We start from the raw sequence: 16,237 nt of genomic DNA, 5'->3' as shown, positions 1-16,237 counted from the left end.
GAAATGTTCACTGCGCAGCTGTACAGCTTGTGTAAACATTACTTGTAGAAGTTGTAGTGCGCAGGACTAGATTCATATCTAGGAACAGTTTGTATATAACCGAGGGAATTTCCACTGGCGAGTAGGGACGTTCCAAGAGACTTATGGACGCATATCTTCTGTGATGGAGTTTTACGGGATATTTCCTCCTCGCCAATCGAGTCCCCCGATAGAGTGATGCTACAATATCCGGTAATATATTGATGCTTACTTTCTCTATGAATAGATGATGTATTGATCATGTAATATTAGACTAGTGCTGCTAAAATTCATGTGCAAATCTATATGTTAATTCATTAATATCTCTGATTTTAATAGAATAAAATACTATTGTTTTACGGAGCACAGAATTCTTGTCTCTTGCCTAATTAGTAAATTAGTATATTAGTGAGCGCTATGTACAGTCATGGCCAAAAGTATTGACACCCCTGCAATTCTGTCAGATAATACTCAGTTTCTTCCTGAAAATGATTGCAAACACAAATTCTTTGGTATTATTATCTTCATTTAATTTGTCTTAAATGAAAAAACACAAAAAGAATTGTCCTAAAGCCAAATTGGATATAATTCCACACCAAACATAAAAAAGAGGGTGGACAAAAGTATTGGCACTGTTCGAAAAATCATGTGATGCTTCTCTAATTTGTGTAATTAACAGCACCTATAACTTACCTGTGGCACCTAACAGGTGTTGGCAATAACTAAATCACACTTGCAGTCAGTTGACATGGATTAAAGTTGACTCAACCTCTGTCCAGTGTCCTTGTGTGTACCACATTGAGCATGGAGAAAAGAAAGAAGACCAAAGAACTGTCTGAGGACTTGAGAAACCAAATTGTGATGAAGCATGAGCAATCTCAAGGCTGCAAGTCCATCTCCAAAGACCTGAATGTTCCTGTGTCTACCGTGCGCAGTGTCATCAAGAAGTTTTAAGCCCATGGCACTGTGGCTAACCTCCCTAGATGTGGACGGAAAAGAAAAATTGACAAGAGATTTCAACGCAAGATTGTGCAGATGTTGGATAAAGAACCTCCACTAACATCCAAACAAGTTCAAGCTGCCCTGCAGTCCGAGGGTACAACGGTGTCAACCCGTACTATCTGTCGGCATCTGAATGAAAAGGGACTGTATCGTAGGAGACCCAGGAAGACTCCACTTTTTACCCCGAGACATAAAAAAGCCAGGCTGGAGTTTGCCAAAACTTACCTGAAAAAGCCTAAAACATTTTGGAAGAATGTTCTTTGGTCAGATGAGACAAAAGTAGAGCTTTTAGGGCAAAAGCATCAACAGAGTTTACAGAAGAAAAAAGAGGCATTCAAAGAAAAGTACATGGTCCCTACAGTCAAACATGGCGGAGGTTCCCTGATGTTTTGGGGTTGCTTTGCTGCCTCTGGCACTGGACTGCTTGACCGTGTGCATGGCATTGTGAAGTCAGAAGACTACCAACAAATTTTGCAGCATAATTTAGGGACCAGTGTGAGAAAGCTGGGTCTACCTCAGAGGTCATGGGTCTTCCAGCAGGACAATAACCCAAAACACACTTCAAAAAGCACTAGAAAATGGTTTGAGAGAAAGCACTGGAGACTTCTAAGGTGGCCAGCAATGAGTCCAGACCTGAATCCCATAGAATACCTGTGGAGAGATCTAAAAATGGCAGTTTGGAGAAGGCACCCTTCAAATATCAGGGACCTGGAGTAGTTTGCCAAAGAAGAATGGTCTAAAATTCCATCAGAGCATTGTAAGAAACTCATTGATGGTTACCGGAAGCGGTTGGTCGCAGTTATTTTGGCTAAAGGTTGTGCAACCAAGTATTAGGCTGAGGGTGCCAATACTTTTGTCCGGCCCATTTTTGGAGTTTTGTGTGAAATGATCAATGTTTTGCTTCATTCTCTTTTGCGTTTTTTCATTTAAGACAATTTAAATGAAGATAATAATACCAAAGAATTTGTGTTTGCAATCATTTTCAGGAAGAAACTGAATATTATCTGACAGAATTGCAGGGGTGTCAATACTTTTGGCCATGACTGTATGTAAGGACCATAAGTCCATCATATTGACTCGGTAAGACAACATGGCTCTAGGAAGTGAAGGAGTCAATGTCACCAATTTCTGTTATTTAGGGATTAATAGTTAACATGCGGCTCCTGTTAAAGTTCCAGTAGCGTCAGACAGATCTGTAACTAATGGCACAGCTGACATTACCACTGTGCATCTTACAAACTTCTCTACAAGGCAGCAGGCTGACCATGATGCATGTCGCAATCCACTTTCTGCCCTGCGCTCTAATGATCATGGCAATTAGCGGCACTCAATGATCTACCTGGTCAAAGTTGGCATGGGACCTGCCAATAGTGTTTGAAATATAAAACACAGGGACTTTATAGCAAGATTAAGGCCGGGGTCACACTAACCGACGCAAAATACGGTCAGTATTTTACATGCGTAATACGGATGAATGGCCCCTAAACAGTGCTCCGTATGTCATCCGTAATCAAGGTGTGGTCGCGTATTTTGCGCATGTAAGCATCCGAATGTAATCCGTATGGCGAGATTTTCTCGCAGGCTTGCAAAATGGACATATAATGGAGCCCTATGACAGGGTTTATAACAGAAACGAAAGAATAGATATAGACACGTATTTCTCACAAGTCACATGTGTGGTCCGTGTGTAATGCGTATTTTTTGCGCACCCATAGACTTGCATTGGCGTACTACGGCCGTAGTACGCTGACAATCGCAGCATGCTGCGATTGGCACGGAGCGTAGAATATGGATGAGAAATATACGGCTGGTGTGAGTGACCCCATAGAGAATCATTGGTCCGTGTCTAATGCGTGCTTTTAGCGCCTCTCACTCTGCCGTATTCCTCGCCAGTGTGACCCCGGCCTAACTCTCGACAAAGTGGGCCATTATACATGGGGTCTGACTATGCACCTGCAGTCATAAAGGAGGATTTCACCATCATTCTCTGTGCGGATAAGACAGTTAGGAATAATACTTTTCGCATGCCAATCATATTGTTTTACTAGTGTTCTAAGAGAGAATATACCCCACATGAAAGAATATGTCACCACAGAACATAGTTGTGTAGTATGCTGCCATCTATAAGGTGCCCTGAATACTAGGCGCTGCCACTATTCTGTTAGAGCTATATCAGCTTGCGCGGGTCTGTTGGGTACACGGCTCCACCTAGAGAGGTGCCCTCTACCTCATTCACTGTACACCCCTTCCATGTCAGTACAAAACTTAGTAAGAGATGGGAATAGAACATTATCTAAAACATGAGATTAAAGTCATTTGTGTATCTCAGTTCTGACAGATGTGCAATAGGTGCCATCTGGGCACTGTGTCCTGGCCCTTAAGCTATGTGCACAAGATGGCTTTTACTGGAATAACCTGCATTATTTTTGAAGCAGAAGCTACTAAAGTAAAACATCAGCTGTGCTTTTCCAGAAGCTTCATCTTTGCAGCTTTTTTTTTTTTTCCCCATTTCACACAAAAGATAGTGATAGCTTCCAAGCAAAAGCCGCCTGAAGAATGGTCAGGTCACTGAGCCACTCCACAGCCTTGGAAGCCTAAAAGTAGTAAAAAAAAAAAAAAAAAGTAGGGGAAAAAAAACTTAACAAATCAACAGTGTAATTTGTCTTAGTCCCCGGGACTAGGGTCCAACCCACAGTAATTATGAAGTTATATTTGATCACCTATTAATACAACTAAACTACACCAATGATTTTAATCTTGTATTTTTTTATATCATAAAAGTAATTTTTGATTTACATTTCTAACTGTTTCTATGTTTTGTACTGAGCTGTAATAGTTCATATCTGAAAGAAGCAAGGGAGCTCATGGTAGCCCACCAATGCCAATAATAAAAAGGATGCTATAATCTGTATGCCCATATTAATAGTTCAGATAAGTCAAATGTGGGGACACTTGTTTTAATCTGAGATTCTTGAATTAAGAGACTTCCCGCAAATCAGGACTGCAGACTCGGAGAGTCTGTCAAATTTGGTGGAGTCGGTATAAAATGGACAGACATCAAAAGTATATAATAAATTGGGTACAGTAGTTCAGTGCAGGATGTGCTAAATATGTTTTCATAAGAATGTGGTAAAGTTATGAAATGTCCTATAAATGTCTGTTCTGTTCCTGATCTAAGGATTTCAGCTTTTAGTTGAGATGAATCTGTGCTGCCCTTTATGTACATGCTCAGTAGTGACCAGTGCTGTGGAGTCGTAGATGAGATGAATCTGTGCTGCCCTTTTTGTACATGATCTGTAGTGACCAGTGCTGTGGGGTCATAGATGAGATGAATCTGTGCTGCACTTTATGTACATGATCTGTACAAAAAAAAAAAAAAAAAAGACAGATTGCACTCTGACCAATGTTATTCAATGGGTTACATCTTATCTGCTATTTTTTTCTCAGCTAACTGTACTGAGAAAAAAAATTGCAGCATGTTGCAATTTGACGCATATCTTGGACGAGACTTGTCAATGCAAGTCAATGGGTGTGAGGGAGAAAATAAAAAAATTGCACAGCATCATGTGAGTGCTCTCTGATTTTTACACATCGATATCCTTTGAAAAGCCGGCAATTCAGCAGCCGCGTACAACATCGGTGGGACCCCACAGGATAGAACAGATGGCTTACATACAGTATATACACACAATAGATATATAGATGTCAGTGACATATACAATTAGTGCAGTACATGTGCGGCTTTCTGTATTTGTATTTAATTACTAAAAGATTACTTTTCTGAAAAAAAAATGGCATTGGCTCCCGCATAATTTTCTTAGGCCAGGTTCACACTGCGTTAACACAGCCCGTTCAACGCATAGCGCTGACTGGCTGCGTTAACGCTATAGCATAACGCGATATGCGTTATGCTATACCACTAGCACTGACAATTCATCAGCGCTAGCGGTGACGGAGCCTCAGACGCTGCAGCCCCGTTCGCGATGTGAATGACAGCACATCGCGAACACGTGCCACTTTACGCCATGCGTCGTGATGCGTCACATAATGGGGGTCAATGGCAGCGTTAACGGACTGTGTTACACCAAGTTATAACGCGGTGTAACGCAGTCCGTTAAATGGACTGCCATAACGCAGTGTGACCCCAGCCTCAAGCAGCAGAGGGAAAGCCGACAGCCTGGGGGCCGATATTTATAGTCTAGGAAGGGGGTAATGCCCATGGAGCTTCCCAGCTATTAAAGTCAACTGACAGCTGTATACTTAGCATTTACTGGCTATTAAAATGGGGGACCTCAAAACAAAAATGAAGTAGGGTTCCCCTATCATAACCAGCAAAGGCTATACAGACAGCTGCGGGCTAATATACAATCCCTGAGAGCTGTCATAGTGCAACATTTCATTTAATGGTACAATCTATGCTACTACTACTGCTACAATCCCTGTTTGCTGTCATCTAGTGCAACATTTCATTTAATGGTACAATCTCTGCTACTACAATCCCTGTTTGCTGTCATCTAGTGCAACATTTCATTTAAAGGTATATAACAGTGCCTACTGAATGTTTGCTAAATTCATCTGTTGCATTGAACTCAATACTTACTGCTGCATAGCCATGTTGGGGCCAGTAGAGATGTTATCAGGTGTAAGGTGTTAAGGGGGTTTTACACTAAGCGATATCGCTAGCAATATCGCTAAAACGTCACTGGTTTTGTGACGTTATAGCGATATTGCTAGCGATATCGCTATGTGTGATACTTACCAGCGACCGGCTCCCCCGCTGGCCATCGCTGATCGCGCGAGAATGTCCGGCTCCATTTCTCGTCGGGCGCTTCCTGCTGAGACGACGAGCGACGCTGGACGCGGGCGGGAGGACGTCAGGATCGCTGTGTGTGAAAGGTGAGTATCGTGCGCTGCGTCGCTGCTGCATCGCAGTGAGGTCTTTCTGTATGAAAGCTCACTAGCGATCATTTAGCGATGCACCAGCAATCCTGACCGGGTCGGATCGCTGGTGGGATCGCTGGTGCATCGCTAAATGTAAAAGGGCCTTTACTAGCATATGGCTGTAGCCAGGCCCTGTGCCTTTGATTGTCTAACATCCCCTGGTGTGCTAGGCAATTGGTAATTTATTCCAAATCAGTTCCCACAATCCCTCTCACCTGATCCTCTACTCAGTCCTATATATTCAGATGCCTCCTAAGGGGGCACGTGTGTCTCCCTGAAGCATAAGTATCACCGCAGCAAAAGTATCGTGAAGATGCAGTATCACCGCAGCAAAAGTATCGTGAAGATGCAGTATCACCGCAGCAAAAGTATCGTGAAGATGCAGTATCACCGCAGCAAAAGTATCGTGAAGATGCAGTATCACCGCAGCAAAAGTATCGTGAAGATGCAGTATCACCGCAGCAAAAGTATCGTGAAGATGCAGTATCACCGCAGCAAAAGTATCGTGAAGATGCAGTATCACCGCAGCAAAAGTATCGTGAAGATGCAGTATCACCGCAGCAAAAGTATCGTGAAGATGCAGTATCACCGCAGCAAAAGTATCGTGAAGATGCAGTATCACCGCAGCAAAAGTATCGTGAAGATGCAGTATCACCGCAGCAAAAGTATCGTGAAGATGCAGTATCACCGCAGCAAAAGTATCGTGAAGATGCAGTATCACCGCAGCAAAAGTATCGTGAAGATGCAGTATCACCGCAGCAAAAGTATCGTGAAGATGCAGTATCACCGCAGCAAAAGTATCGTGAAGATGCAGTATCACCGCAGCAAAAGTATCGTGAAGATGCAGTATCACCGCAGCAAAAGTATCGTGAAGATGCAGTATCACCGCAGCAAAAGTATCGTGAAGATGCAGTTATTATACGGCAGTTAGTCACAGCAGGAGTCAGGACCCCACACTATGTACCTATCTCTTTTGGGTATGTCTGCTGAGTAAGCACTTCTTATTACTTGGACTTAGCTTTTCTTTTAACCTATCTTATTTCTTCACCATGCTTACATATGCCCTCACAGTGTTTGCGCCTTTAATCCTCACTCTCATTTGCTATCCCCAAGCCCCAGCACCCTCTAACCAAATAATCATCTCCCCTTCCCTCCCCACCTGACCACCTCTGCTGAACTGTTCCTCAACCTCAAATCTGTCCGAATGAAACATAAAACAAACTGCCCACTCTCCATCTGCTCTCCCTTTCTCTGCTTCTCCTCACTGCTGGCGACATATCTCCAAATCCTGGACCTCCACAGCTCATACGCCCCATTACTTCCCCTTCCTACTGCTCACTATCTAATAAGAACTACCGCAATCTTTCCAACTTAAAACCTGTGCCATTGACACCCAACCCCCTGCTCCCACTCTCGGGAGCACTTTGGAATGCCCGCTCCATCTGCAATAAGCTCCATGTGATTCATGACCTCTTTCTCTCTCGCAATCTTTCCTTCCTCGGCCTCACAGAAAGATGGCTGACACCCTCTGACACCGCCTCCCCTGCTGCGCTGTGTTACGGCAGCCTCCACTTCACCCACACTCCTCACCCTGGCAATAGACATGGTGGAGTGGGTCTTCCTCTTTCTTCCAACTGCATCTTCAACCCAATCCCACTACTTCCCTCCCTAATCCTCCCCTCTTTTGAAGTCCACTCTGTCCGCATCTACTCTCCCTCCAACCGGCCGTCATATACCAACCTCCAGGCCCGACCACTGCCTTCATTGACCAATTCTCTACCTGGCTTCTTCATTTTCTTTCAACTGACACCCCCACTATCATCATGGGTGACTTCAACATCCCCACTGATACCCTTCAGTCAGCAGCCTCCAAACTCCTGTCCCTTACTTCATCCTTTGGACTTACTCAGTGGTCCTCCACAGCCACCCACACAGACGGACACACATTAGACCTGGTCTTCACCCGTCTCTGCTCTTTCTAACTTGACCACCTCCTCTCTCCCACTATCTGACCACCATCTACTCACTTTCTCATCCCTGTCCTCCTCACCTGGCACCCATGTCCAGCAACACGGGCACCCCCACAGAAACCTTGCACACCTAGACACCCACGCGCTCTCTGACTCTATTCTACCACTGGCATCCATATCCTCATTCCACGACACAGACGGCGCCACTGCTTTCTACAATGCCACACTCGCATCAGCTATTGACGCAGTTGCCCCTCTCGCTCATAGCAGAATGCGACGTATCAAAAGACAACCCTGGCACAATAACACCACTAAAAAGCTCCAGCAAATGTCCAGGATGGCAGAGCGGCGCTGGAAGATAAATTCGCAAGATGACTTCACCACATTCAAACAGGCAACAGTCGATTTCAAGTCTCCCCTCTGCTTAACAGGCCTACTTCACAACCCTCGTATCTTAGCTATCTTACAACCCCAAACAGTTATTCAAAACTTTTAACTCCCTCCTCCGCCCACCACTGCCTCCTCCAACCTCCCTCATCTCTGCCAAGGACTTTGCCACACACTTCAAAAATAAGATTGACCAAACAAGGCAAGTCTTCATCACTCAACCACCACAACCCCTTTGTATACCAGACCAATGCTCAAGCCCCATAACCTCACTGAAGGGGAGCTTACTCGTCTCTTCTCCAAATCGCACCTCACAACCTGCGCACTCGACCCCATCCCATCTCCTCACCACCACACTTAGGCTTGTTTCACATTAGCGTTTACGGCCGCAGCGTCGGGCTGCGCACGGCCGCCGCTAAGCCCCGCCTCCGCCGGTAGCTCCGCGTACGGGCGCATGACGCTGCATGCGTCCCCTATCTTTATCACTGGGGACGCAGGCCGTGCGCAGTATGCGTTTGGCGGCGCATGCGTCCTTTTGATGGTGCACCGACCAGCGCCAAACGCAACCTGTTGCAATTTGGTTGCGTTCGGCGCACCGTCAAAAGGACGCATGCACCGCCAAACGCATACTGCGCACGGCCTGCGCCCCCAGTGATAAAGATAGGGGACGCAGGACGCATGCAGCGTCATGCGCCCGTAGGCGGAGCTACCGGCGGAGGCGCGGCGGGGCTTAGCGGCGGCCGTAAACGCTAATGTGAAACTAGCCTTATCCCATCCCTAACCCACCTCTTCAACCTATCACTAACGTCCGGTACCTTCCCTTCTGCTTTCAAACATGCCACAATCACGGCTATCCTTAAAAAGCCAACCCTCGACCCAACCGCTATGTCCAGCTATCGCCCAATATCGTTGCTCCCATTCACTTCCAAACTCCTGGAACAGCATGTCCACGATGAACTTTCCTCCCACCTCTCCTCTAACTTGCTCTTTGACAATCTACAATCTGGTTTCCGCCCCCATCACTTCACTGAGACAGCCCTGACCAAAATTACTAAAGGCCCCGTCTCACTAAGCAATCTCGGTAGCGAGATCGCTGCTGAGTCACAACTTTTGTGACGTAACAGCGATCTCACCAGCGAGATTGCTGTGTGTGACAGCGATCAGCGAGCGGCCCCCCTGCCGGTATCGCTGATCGCTGCAAGAAATCTCTGGACATTTCTTTGGTCGCTGGTCTCCCGCTGGCCGGCACGCATCGCTGTGTGTGACAGCGGGAGACCAGCGATCAGGTGTAAAAAATAATAAAAAAAATAAAAAATATAGTTATTCTCACCTTCCGATGTCCCGTTCAGCCATCCCGCCTCTCTCCACGCTCTGGTCCCAGTGATCCTTTGCACGAATGACCGCGAGACTTTGTTATCCCGCGAGACCGTGACATCTCGCGGTCATTCATGCAAAGGATCACTGGGACCGGAGCGTGGAGAGAGGCCGGAAGACTGCGCAGGACATCGGATGGTGAGAATAACTATATTTTTTATTTTGATTATTTTTTACAGGATGGCCAGCGATGCCGGGCGCTCGGCATCGCTGTGCTGATCGCTGGTGAAGCTGTCTGTGTGACAGCTCACCAGCGATCACTTAGCGACTTACTAGCGATCCTGACACCTTGTTATCGGTGTCGGGATCGCTGGTAAGTCGCTTAGTGAGACGGGGCCTTAACGGCCTACTTACAGCCAAATCAAATGGACAATACTCTATAATCCTGCTTCTAGACATGTCCTCTGCATTCGACACAGTTGACCACTGCCTCCTACTACAGATCCTCTCCTTCAGCATCAAAGGCCTTGCCCTATCCTGTATCTCCTCATACCTTTCCAACCGCACATTCAGCATCTCCCACACCACCCTCTCTCTGTTGGAGTCCCCCAAGGCTCTGTTTTAGGACCCCTACTCTTCTCAATCTATACACTTGGTCTGGGGCAACTCAAAGTCCCACGGATTCCAGTACCACCTTTATGCTGATGACACTCAGATCTACCTCTCTGGCCCATACGTCACCTCTCTGCTGTCCAGAATGTCTATCAACCATATCCTCCTTCTCCTCTCGCTTCCTCAAGCTCAGTGTGGACAAATCTGAACTCATCATCTTTCCTCAATCTCACAGATCTTCTTTACCTGACCTAGCTATAACAATTAATGACGTCACACTTTCCCCAGTACTGGAAGTCCGCTGCCTCGGAGTAACCATTGGCTCTGCCCTGTCCTTCAAACCGCACATCCAATCTCTTTCTACCTCCTGCCGCCTCCAGCTCAAAAATATTTCCAGAATCCGTCCTTTCCTCAACCCTCAATCTAATAAAATGCTTGTGCATGCCCTCATCATCTTCAGCCTCAACTACTGCAACATCCTTTTCTGTAGTCTCCCTGCTAACACCCTCGCACCTCTCCAGTCCATCCTTAACTCTGCTGCCCGACCAATTCATCTCTCTCCTCGCTACTCCTCCGCTTCTCCCCTCTGCAAGTCTCTTCAGTTCAAATTACTAATACTGACCTACAAGGCCATCTATAACCTGTCTCCCCCCATAAGTCTCTGAATTAATTTCCTGATACCTTCCCTCACGTAATATCCGGTCATCCCAAGACCTCCTTCTCTCCACCACACTTATTCGCTCCTCACCCAACTGCCTCCAAGACTTCTCCCGAACTGCCCCTATTCTCCGGAATTCTTTGCCCCAACAAGTCCCACTATCAACCACATTTGGATCCTTCAGATGGAACCTGAAAACCCACCTCTTCAAGAAAGCCTACAGCCTGCAATGACCCCGCTACCTCCTTCTCTCTCACCACTACCGGTGATATCACCTCAACCAACTGTCTCCTTCTCCACCATCCCTCCACCATCCTGTAGCATGTAAGCCCAAAAGGGCAGGGTCCTCTCTCCCCTATGTATCAGTCTGTCATTGTTAGTTTGTTTACTGTAAGTGATATCTGTAATTTGTATGTAACCCCTTCTCATGTACAGCACCATGGAATCAATGGTGCTTTATAAATAATAGCCCCTCTCCCCCTCAGCTAAAAACCAACTCTCGGCCGCCTCAGAAAAGGCGCATCTATAAGATGTGAGAATTCTGGCGCTTGGCCTTGTTCTTCCCTCTTGCCCTGATGCAGTGGCCAGTGAGATAATAGTGGGGGGGGGGGTTGATGTCACCTTTGTATTGTCAGGTGACATCAAGCCCCGAGGTTAGTAATGGAGAGGCGTTAATAAGACGCCCCATTACTAACCCCACACTTTAATTATTGTATTATCTTTATTGTTGTTACAGAATTTGTTGGCGATATACAAATGAACATTATTATTTTTATTATGTAAATCAGATGTTAGGTCAAAAAAAAAAAAAAAATTCGGATTGTACTCGCATGAAAATTGCAAGACACTAGTCCTACTTTTCTGGATAAAAATCGGAATTTTTTTCCCTCCCAACACATGGGTATGAGCCCTTAATGTGAGATTTGTGTCCACTGCAGGGGTCTAATGTGACCAGTAGGAGAGATTAGGCTGAAGGCCACAGCCATTGTGCCATCTGCCTGATTCAGGTCAGACAAGACACAGAGGCAATACAGAGCACTTCCTGCATTCCTCACTATCCCATCTTCTCCGATGTCACTGTCCAGCTGGATTACGGCTGTTATTACTTAGGAAAACACTGCAGCCTTTCCCTATGCCTCATTCACAGGCTGGGCCGCCATCACCACACTAATATTATGGGATTATCGGTAACATTGTCACCCACATGATAAAATCTTGTACAGCTTGTAGCAAACACTACAACCACTGTCTGAATGAGAAGAACTGCAATGGGCAGCATTGGATAATTTGGAGATATTTCACACAAGAGTCCATATCCACATGAGGCAGAAATGCTGCAGATATTCCATGCAGATCTACGCACAGAAGAATATCTTTAGTACCAGGAATGAGTGTCACAATTTTCACGGGTTGCGAAAGGTCTCCGGACCGAGGAGCTTAAAATCCTCAGCATCAATTTCTGTTGCAGATCTCACCCTGTTCAAAGTAAAGTGGAAAAATCCCCCAAGAATTCTGCAGCAAGTCATTATTACACAGGTGGATATTCCCACTGAATGTAGGAGACATTGCAGTGATACAGCTCATGCAGCTGAGGATCACTATATCCTTCAGATAAATCAGCAAAAAGCAAGTTACAAGGAAATCCAAGCTTTTACTACGACTTGCTTGTGGCGGTCATGGTACCCAGCGGATCACAACACAGTACTACGCTGCCATGTAACTGCAGTATACAGAGATTAAGTCCACAAGAGCTGTGCAGCCCAGGCCTAAAGGTTCTTGCACACAGAAGAAAAATGTATCAGTTAATTGCAATCTCCTACGAATTGCACAAGGACAGTACAGCAGATTTTCCACTAAACACCGAGCCATTCATTCCACAGCGCTTTACAGACCTTATGGGATCTGTCCTGATAATGGGGCTCACAATCTACATTCCCTATCAGTATGTCTTTGGAGTGTGGGAGAAAGCACACACAGGAAGACCATACAAACTCCTTGCAGGTGTTGTCCTTGGCACTTGAAGCCACAGTCCTACAGCCTGCTCTGCTTCGCTAATCCCCAACGTGCTCCTATGTAAATAACCCATATAAACAGCCTCAGAAGAGGACAGGATCTCTACTGCCACCTGCAGTAGGGAGCAAGAACAAGGACATCTGTAGCCAAGCTCTGGCAGATCCAGCCACACAGGAATGTGGAGGAGTCGCCACAACCGCCAATCATATCGCTGCTCTCATTTCTTCTACATAATGACTATAAAAAAATGAATTCTGATTGGTTGCCCAGGACACCATCCCATCTAAGGTAAGCTATATAACGGCGGGGGAGATCCAGCAGAGCATTATATAACCGCTACCCGGACAGGGGACACGATCACACGGAGCCAACAGGGTGTAATGGCCGTGCGCTGTAGAGGAAGGAGCTCCTCACATGACGCCGCACTGCCCTGCAGCACAGTCGTGGGCCTCCATACGGGAGCACATCATGGAGCAGGGCCGCCCCCTGTACACAAGGCCCGGGCTCTCACCTCCCGCTCACGGCCGCCATATCCCGCCATAATCCGGCCGCGGCTGGAAATACCCGCTCCTAACACATTGGGCCTAGTCATCCCCCTAAAGCCTGGGCCTCGCGTAGTTTTCCCAACCGAAAGTCCGCCACACAGCGAAGCCCCGGTATACGTGACCCGGCCAGGAAACCGACGACTGTTTTAGCTCCCACGCCTTCCATAAGCTTTTTCTCACGGTACAGACCTCAAGTAGAGCCCTCTTGCTCCGGTATCCGCTCTATTCCGGCTCCTCCACCCAGACCTCTCCTTATTCCGCCATCTTCTCCATTGTTACGAAGGCAGCCCGGAAGTAAGAGGAAGGGGTGTGGCCTCAACTAAGCTCAGGATGGTGGAGCGCCGCGAGACAACGCGGGATCTCTTACGTCACGTCAGTGTGGGGGCGCCATATTAGTTGTGGCAGGAAAATAGGATCTCGCGCCATCTAGCTGTGGGCTTAGATATTATGTAGGAAAAAAGTCGCTTAGTGGACACAATCTAGGAACAGTGATGGCCTGTCCGCCTCAGATATGTAGCTGGATATCATGTCATCTGCTAGTTATTGTTTCTATCATGGAGACAGAAGTCACAGAACACGGACACTTCTCACATAGAAGTTACCTACAATGTTTAGTCCAATTTTACAGGTTTGAGCCAGCGCTGCAGGCTTATACCACAGGCCGACACTGTACCTATGCAAACCATACCTATCCACACCGTACCTGGCTACACTGTACCTGTTCACACTGTACCTATCAGCACGGGGCGGCACGGTGGCTCAGTGGTTAGCCTTGCAGTGCTGGGGTCCTGAGTTCAAATCCCACCAAGGACAACATCTGCAAGGAGTTTGTATGTTCTCCCCGTGGTTGCGTGGGTTTCTCTGGGTACTCCGGTTTCCTCCCACACTCCAAAGACATACCGATAGGGAACTTAGATTGTGAGCCTCATTGGGGACAGTGATGAAAATGTGTGTAAAGCGCTGTGGAATTAATGGCGCTATATAAAATGAGTAAAATAAATTGTGTATTAGGTAGGGAGAGGTTAAAATGTTCTTCCAGTGTCCATCTTAATAGACCTCTTGTTAGAGGTAAAACAATATTTTGGAGCAGCCAGTGCCAGGCAGAGTTGCCAAGGCAAACAGGATTATGGGGTCAGGGGCACACCTATAATGAGGCCATTTGAGCCTGTTGCCTCAGGAGGCAGGCAGCTGCTGTGCACAGGGGCGGCATGTGCGCTCTGCGCTGCTGGTAGCTTGCAGAGGCTAAATTGTAATTGATGAGGTCACAGGAGGGAAGGAGTCAGGGCCCCCTGATCATGTGACCCCTGACTCCTCCCCCCAGTGACCTCATCACAGGTCCTGTGCGCACAGCCCTCAGTGTATGCAGGACTCTGCTGTGCTGGTCGTCATGGTGTTGGATGAAGGAAGTTTATGTGTGGGGTCAGGGGGGGTTTACAGGGTGGATGTAGCAGAGCCGTGTGTACAAGGTGTACAGAGCGGAGCCATGTGTGTACAAGATGTACAGAGCATGGCCATGTGTGTACAAGGTGTACAGAGCAGAGCCGCATGTGCACAAGGTTTACGGAGTGGAGCCATGTGTGTACTGAGTGGAGCCGTTTGTGTATGAGGTGTGCATACAAGGTGTATGGTAGGGAGCATTCATACTTCCCAACTGTCCCGGATCCAGCGGGACAGTCCCGATTTTGAGAAAGAGTCTGTCCCACTGCCCCGTGCCGGGAGCTTACTTTTCGCTCGGACACAGGAGTACACGGTGGAGCCCCGAGGAACACTTTAAAATTCGCACGTGACGTTCCACTGGACGTGACATGTTAGAAGCTGACCGGAAATGAGGTAATTTCTGGAGGAGATTGTGACAGAACCATGGAGGCAATTCAGGGAATGCTTCAGATCCATCACCGTGTCCTCCTCCGACAGCGCGGACAGCGGGATCGCCTTGGACTCAGGGATGTCGGCCATGTGAGCGGATCATGATATGTCCTGCACCAGAAGGCTCAGGTGGGCACTACAATGGGAGTCAGGATGCTATAGTATCTTTATAGAAGTTTTCTTTCTTTCTCTCTGTTTCTTTCTCTCTCTGTTCTTTCTTTCTCTCTTTCTCTCTCTCCGTTCTTTCTTTCCTCTTTCTCTTTTCTTTCTTTCTTTCATTCTCTCTGTTCTTTCTTTCTCTCTGTTCTTTCTTTCCTCTCTTCCTTTCTCTCTCTGTTCTTTCTTTCCTCTTTCTTTCTCTTTTCTTTCTTTCATTCTCTCTGTTCTTTCTTTCTCTCTGTTCTTTCTTTCCTCTCTTCCTTTCTCTCTTTGTTCTTTCTTTCTCGCTGTTCTTTCTTTCTTTCCCCTCTTTCTTTCTCTAATCTTTCTTTCTCTCTGTTTTTCCTTTCTCCCTCTCTGTTCTTTCTTTCTCTCTTTTCTTTCTTTCCCCTCTTTCTTTCTCTCTGTTCTTTCTTTCCTCTCTTTCTCTCTCTGTTCTTTTTCTATCTGTTCTTTCTCTCTCTGTCTGTTCTTTCTTTCCCTGCTTTCTTTCACTCTCTGTTCTTTCTTACCCCTCTTTCTTTTTTCTCTCTCTCTGTTCTTTTTTTCTGTCCACTGTTTCTTTCTCTCTCTCTGTTCTTTTTCTTCTTTCTTTCTCTCTATTTCTTTCCCTCTCTGTTCTTTTTCTTTCCCCTCTTTCTTTCTCTTTCTTTCTCTGTCTTTCCCCTCTTTCTTTTTTCTCTCTCTCTCTGTTCTTTTTTCCTGCCCCCTCTTTCTTTCAATCTCTGTTATTTCTCTCTCTGTTTCTTTCT

General features: G+C 46.5%; 1 protein-coding gene across 2 annotated transcripts in view; it reads right to left on the bottom strand.

The window, feature by feature from the left end:
- RLIM (ring finger protein, LIM domain interacting) overlaps positions 1–13,808 on the bottom strand; it is a 34,198-nt gene extending 20,390 nt beyond the window's left edge. Inside the window, exon 1 of one of the 2 annotated variants that reach the window (XM_073556212.1) lies at positions 13,650–13,808. The gene's annotated coding sequence lies outside the window, so the exon portion shown is untranslated. The remainder of the gene's footprint in view (positions 1–13,649) is intronic. The other variant, XM_073556211.1, reaches the window with a different exon arrangement.
- Between the last annotated feature and the right edge of the window lie 2,429 nt (positions 13,809–16,237).

Source organism: Dendrobates tinctorius, unplaced genomic scaffold (genome assembly GCF_039654945.1).
Source record: "Dendrobates tinctorius isolate UK_male_01 unplaced genomic scaffold, ASM3965494v1 ptg000231l, whole genome shotgun sequence".
Taxonomy (NCBI): Eukaryota; Metazoa; Chordata; class Amphibia; order Anura; family Dendrobatidae; genus Dendrobates; species Dendrobates tinctorius.
The sequence above is the reverse complement of the archived record's forward strand: the minus strand, read 5'-3'. Positions and strand labels throughout refer to the sequence as shown.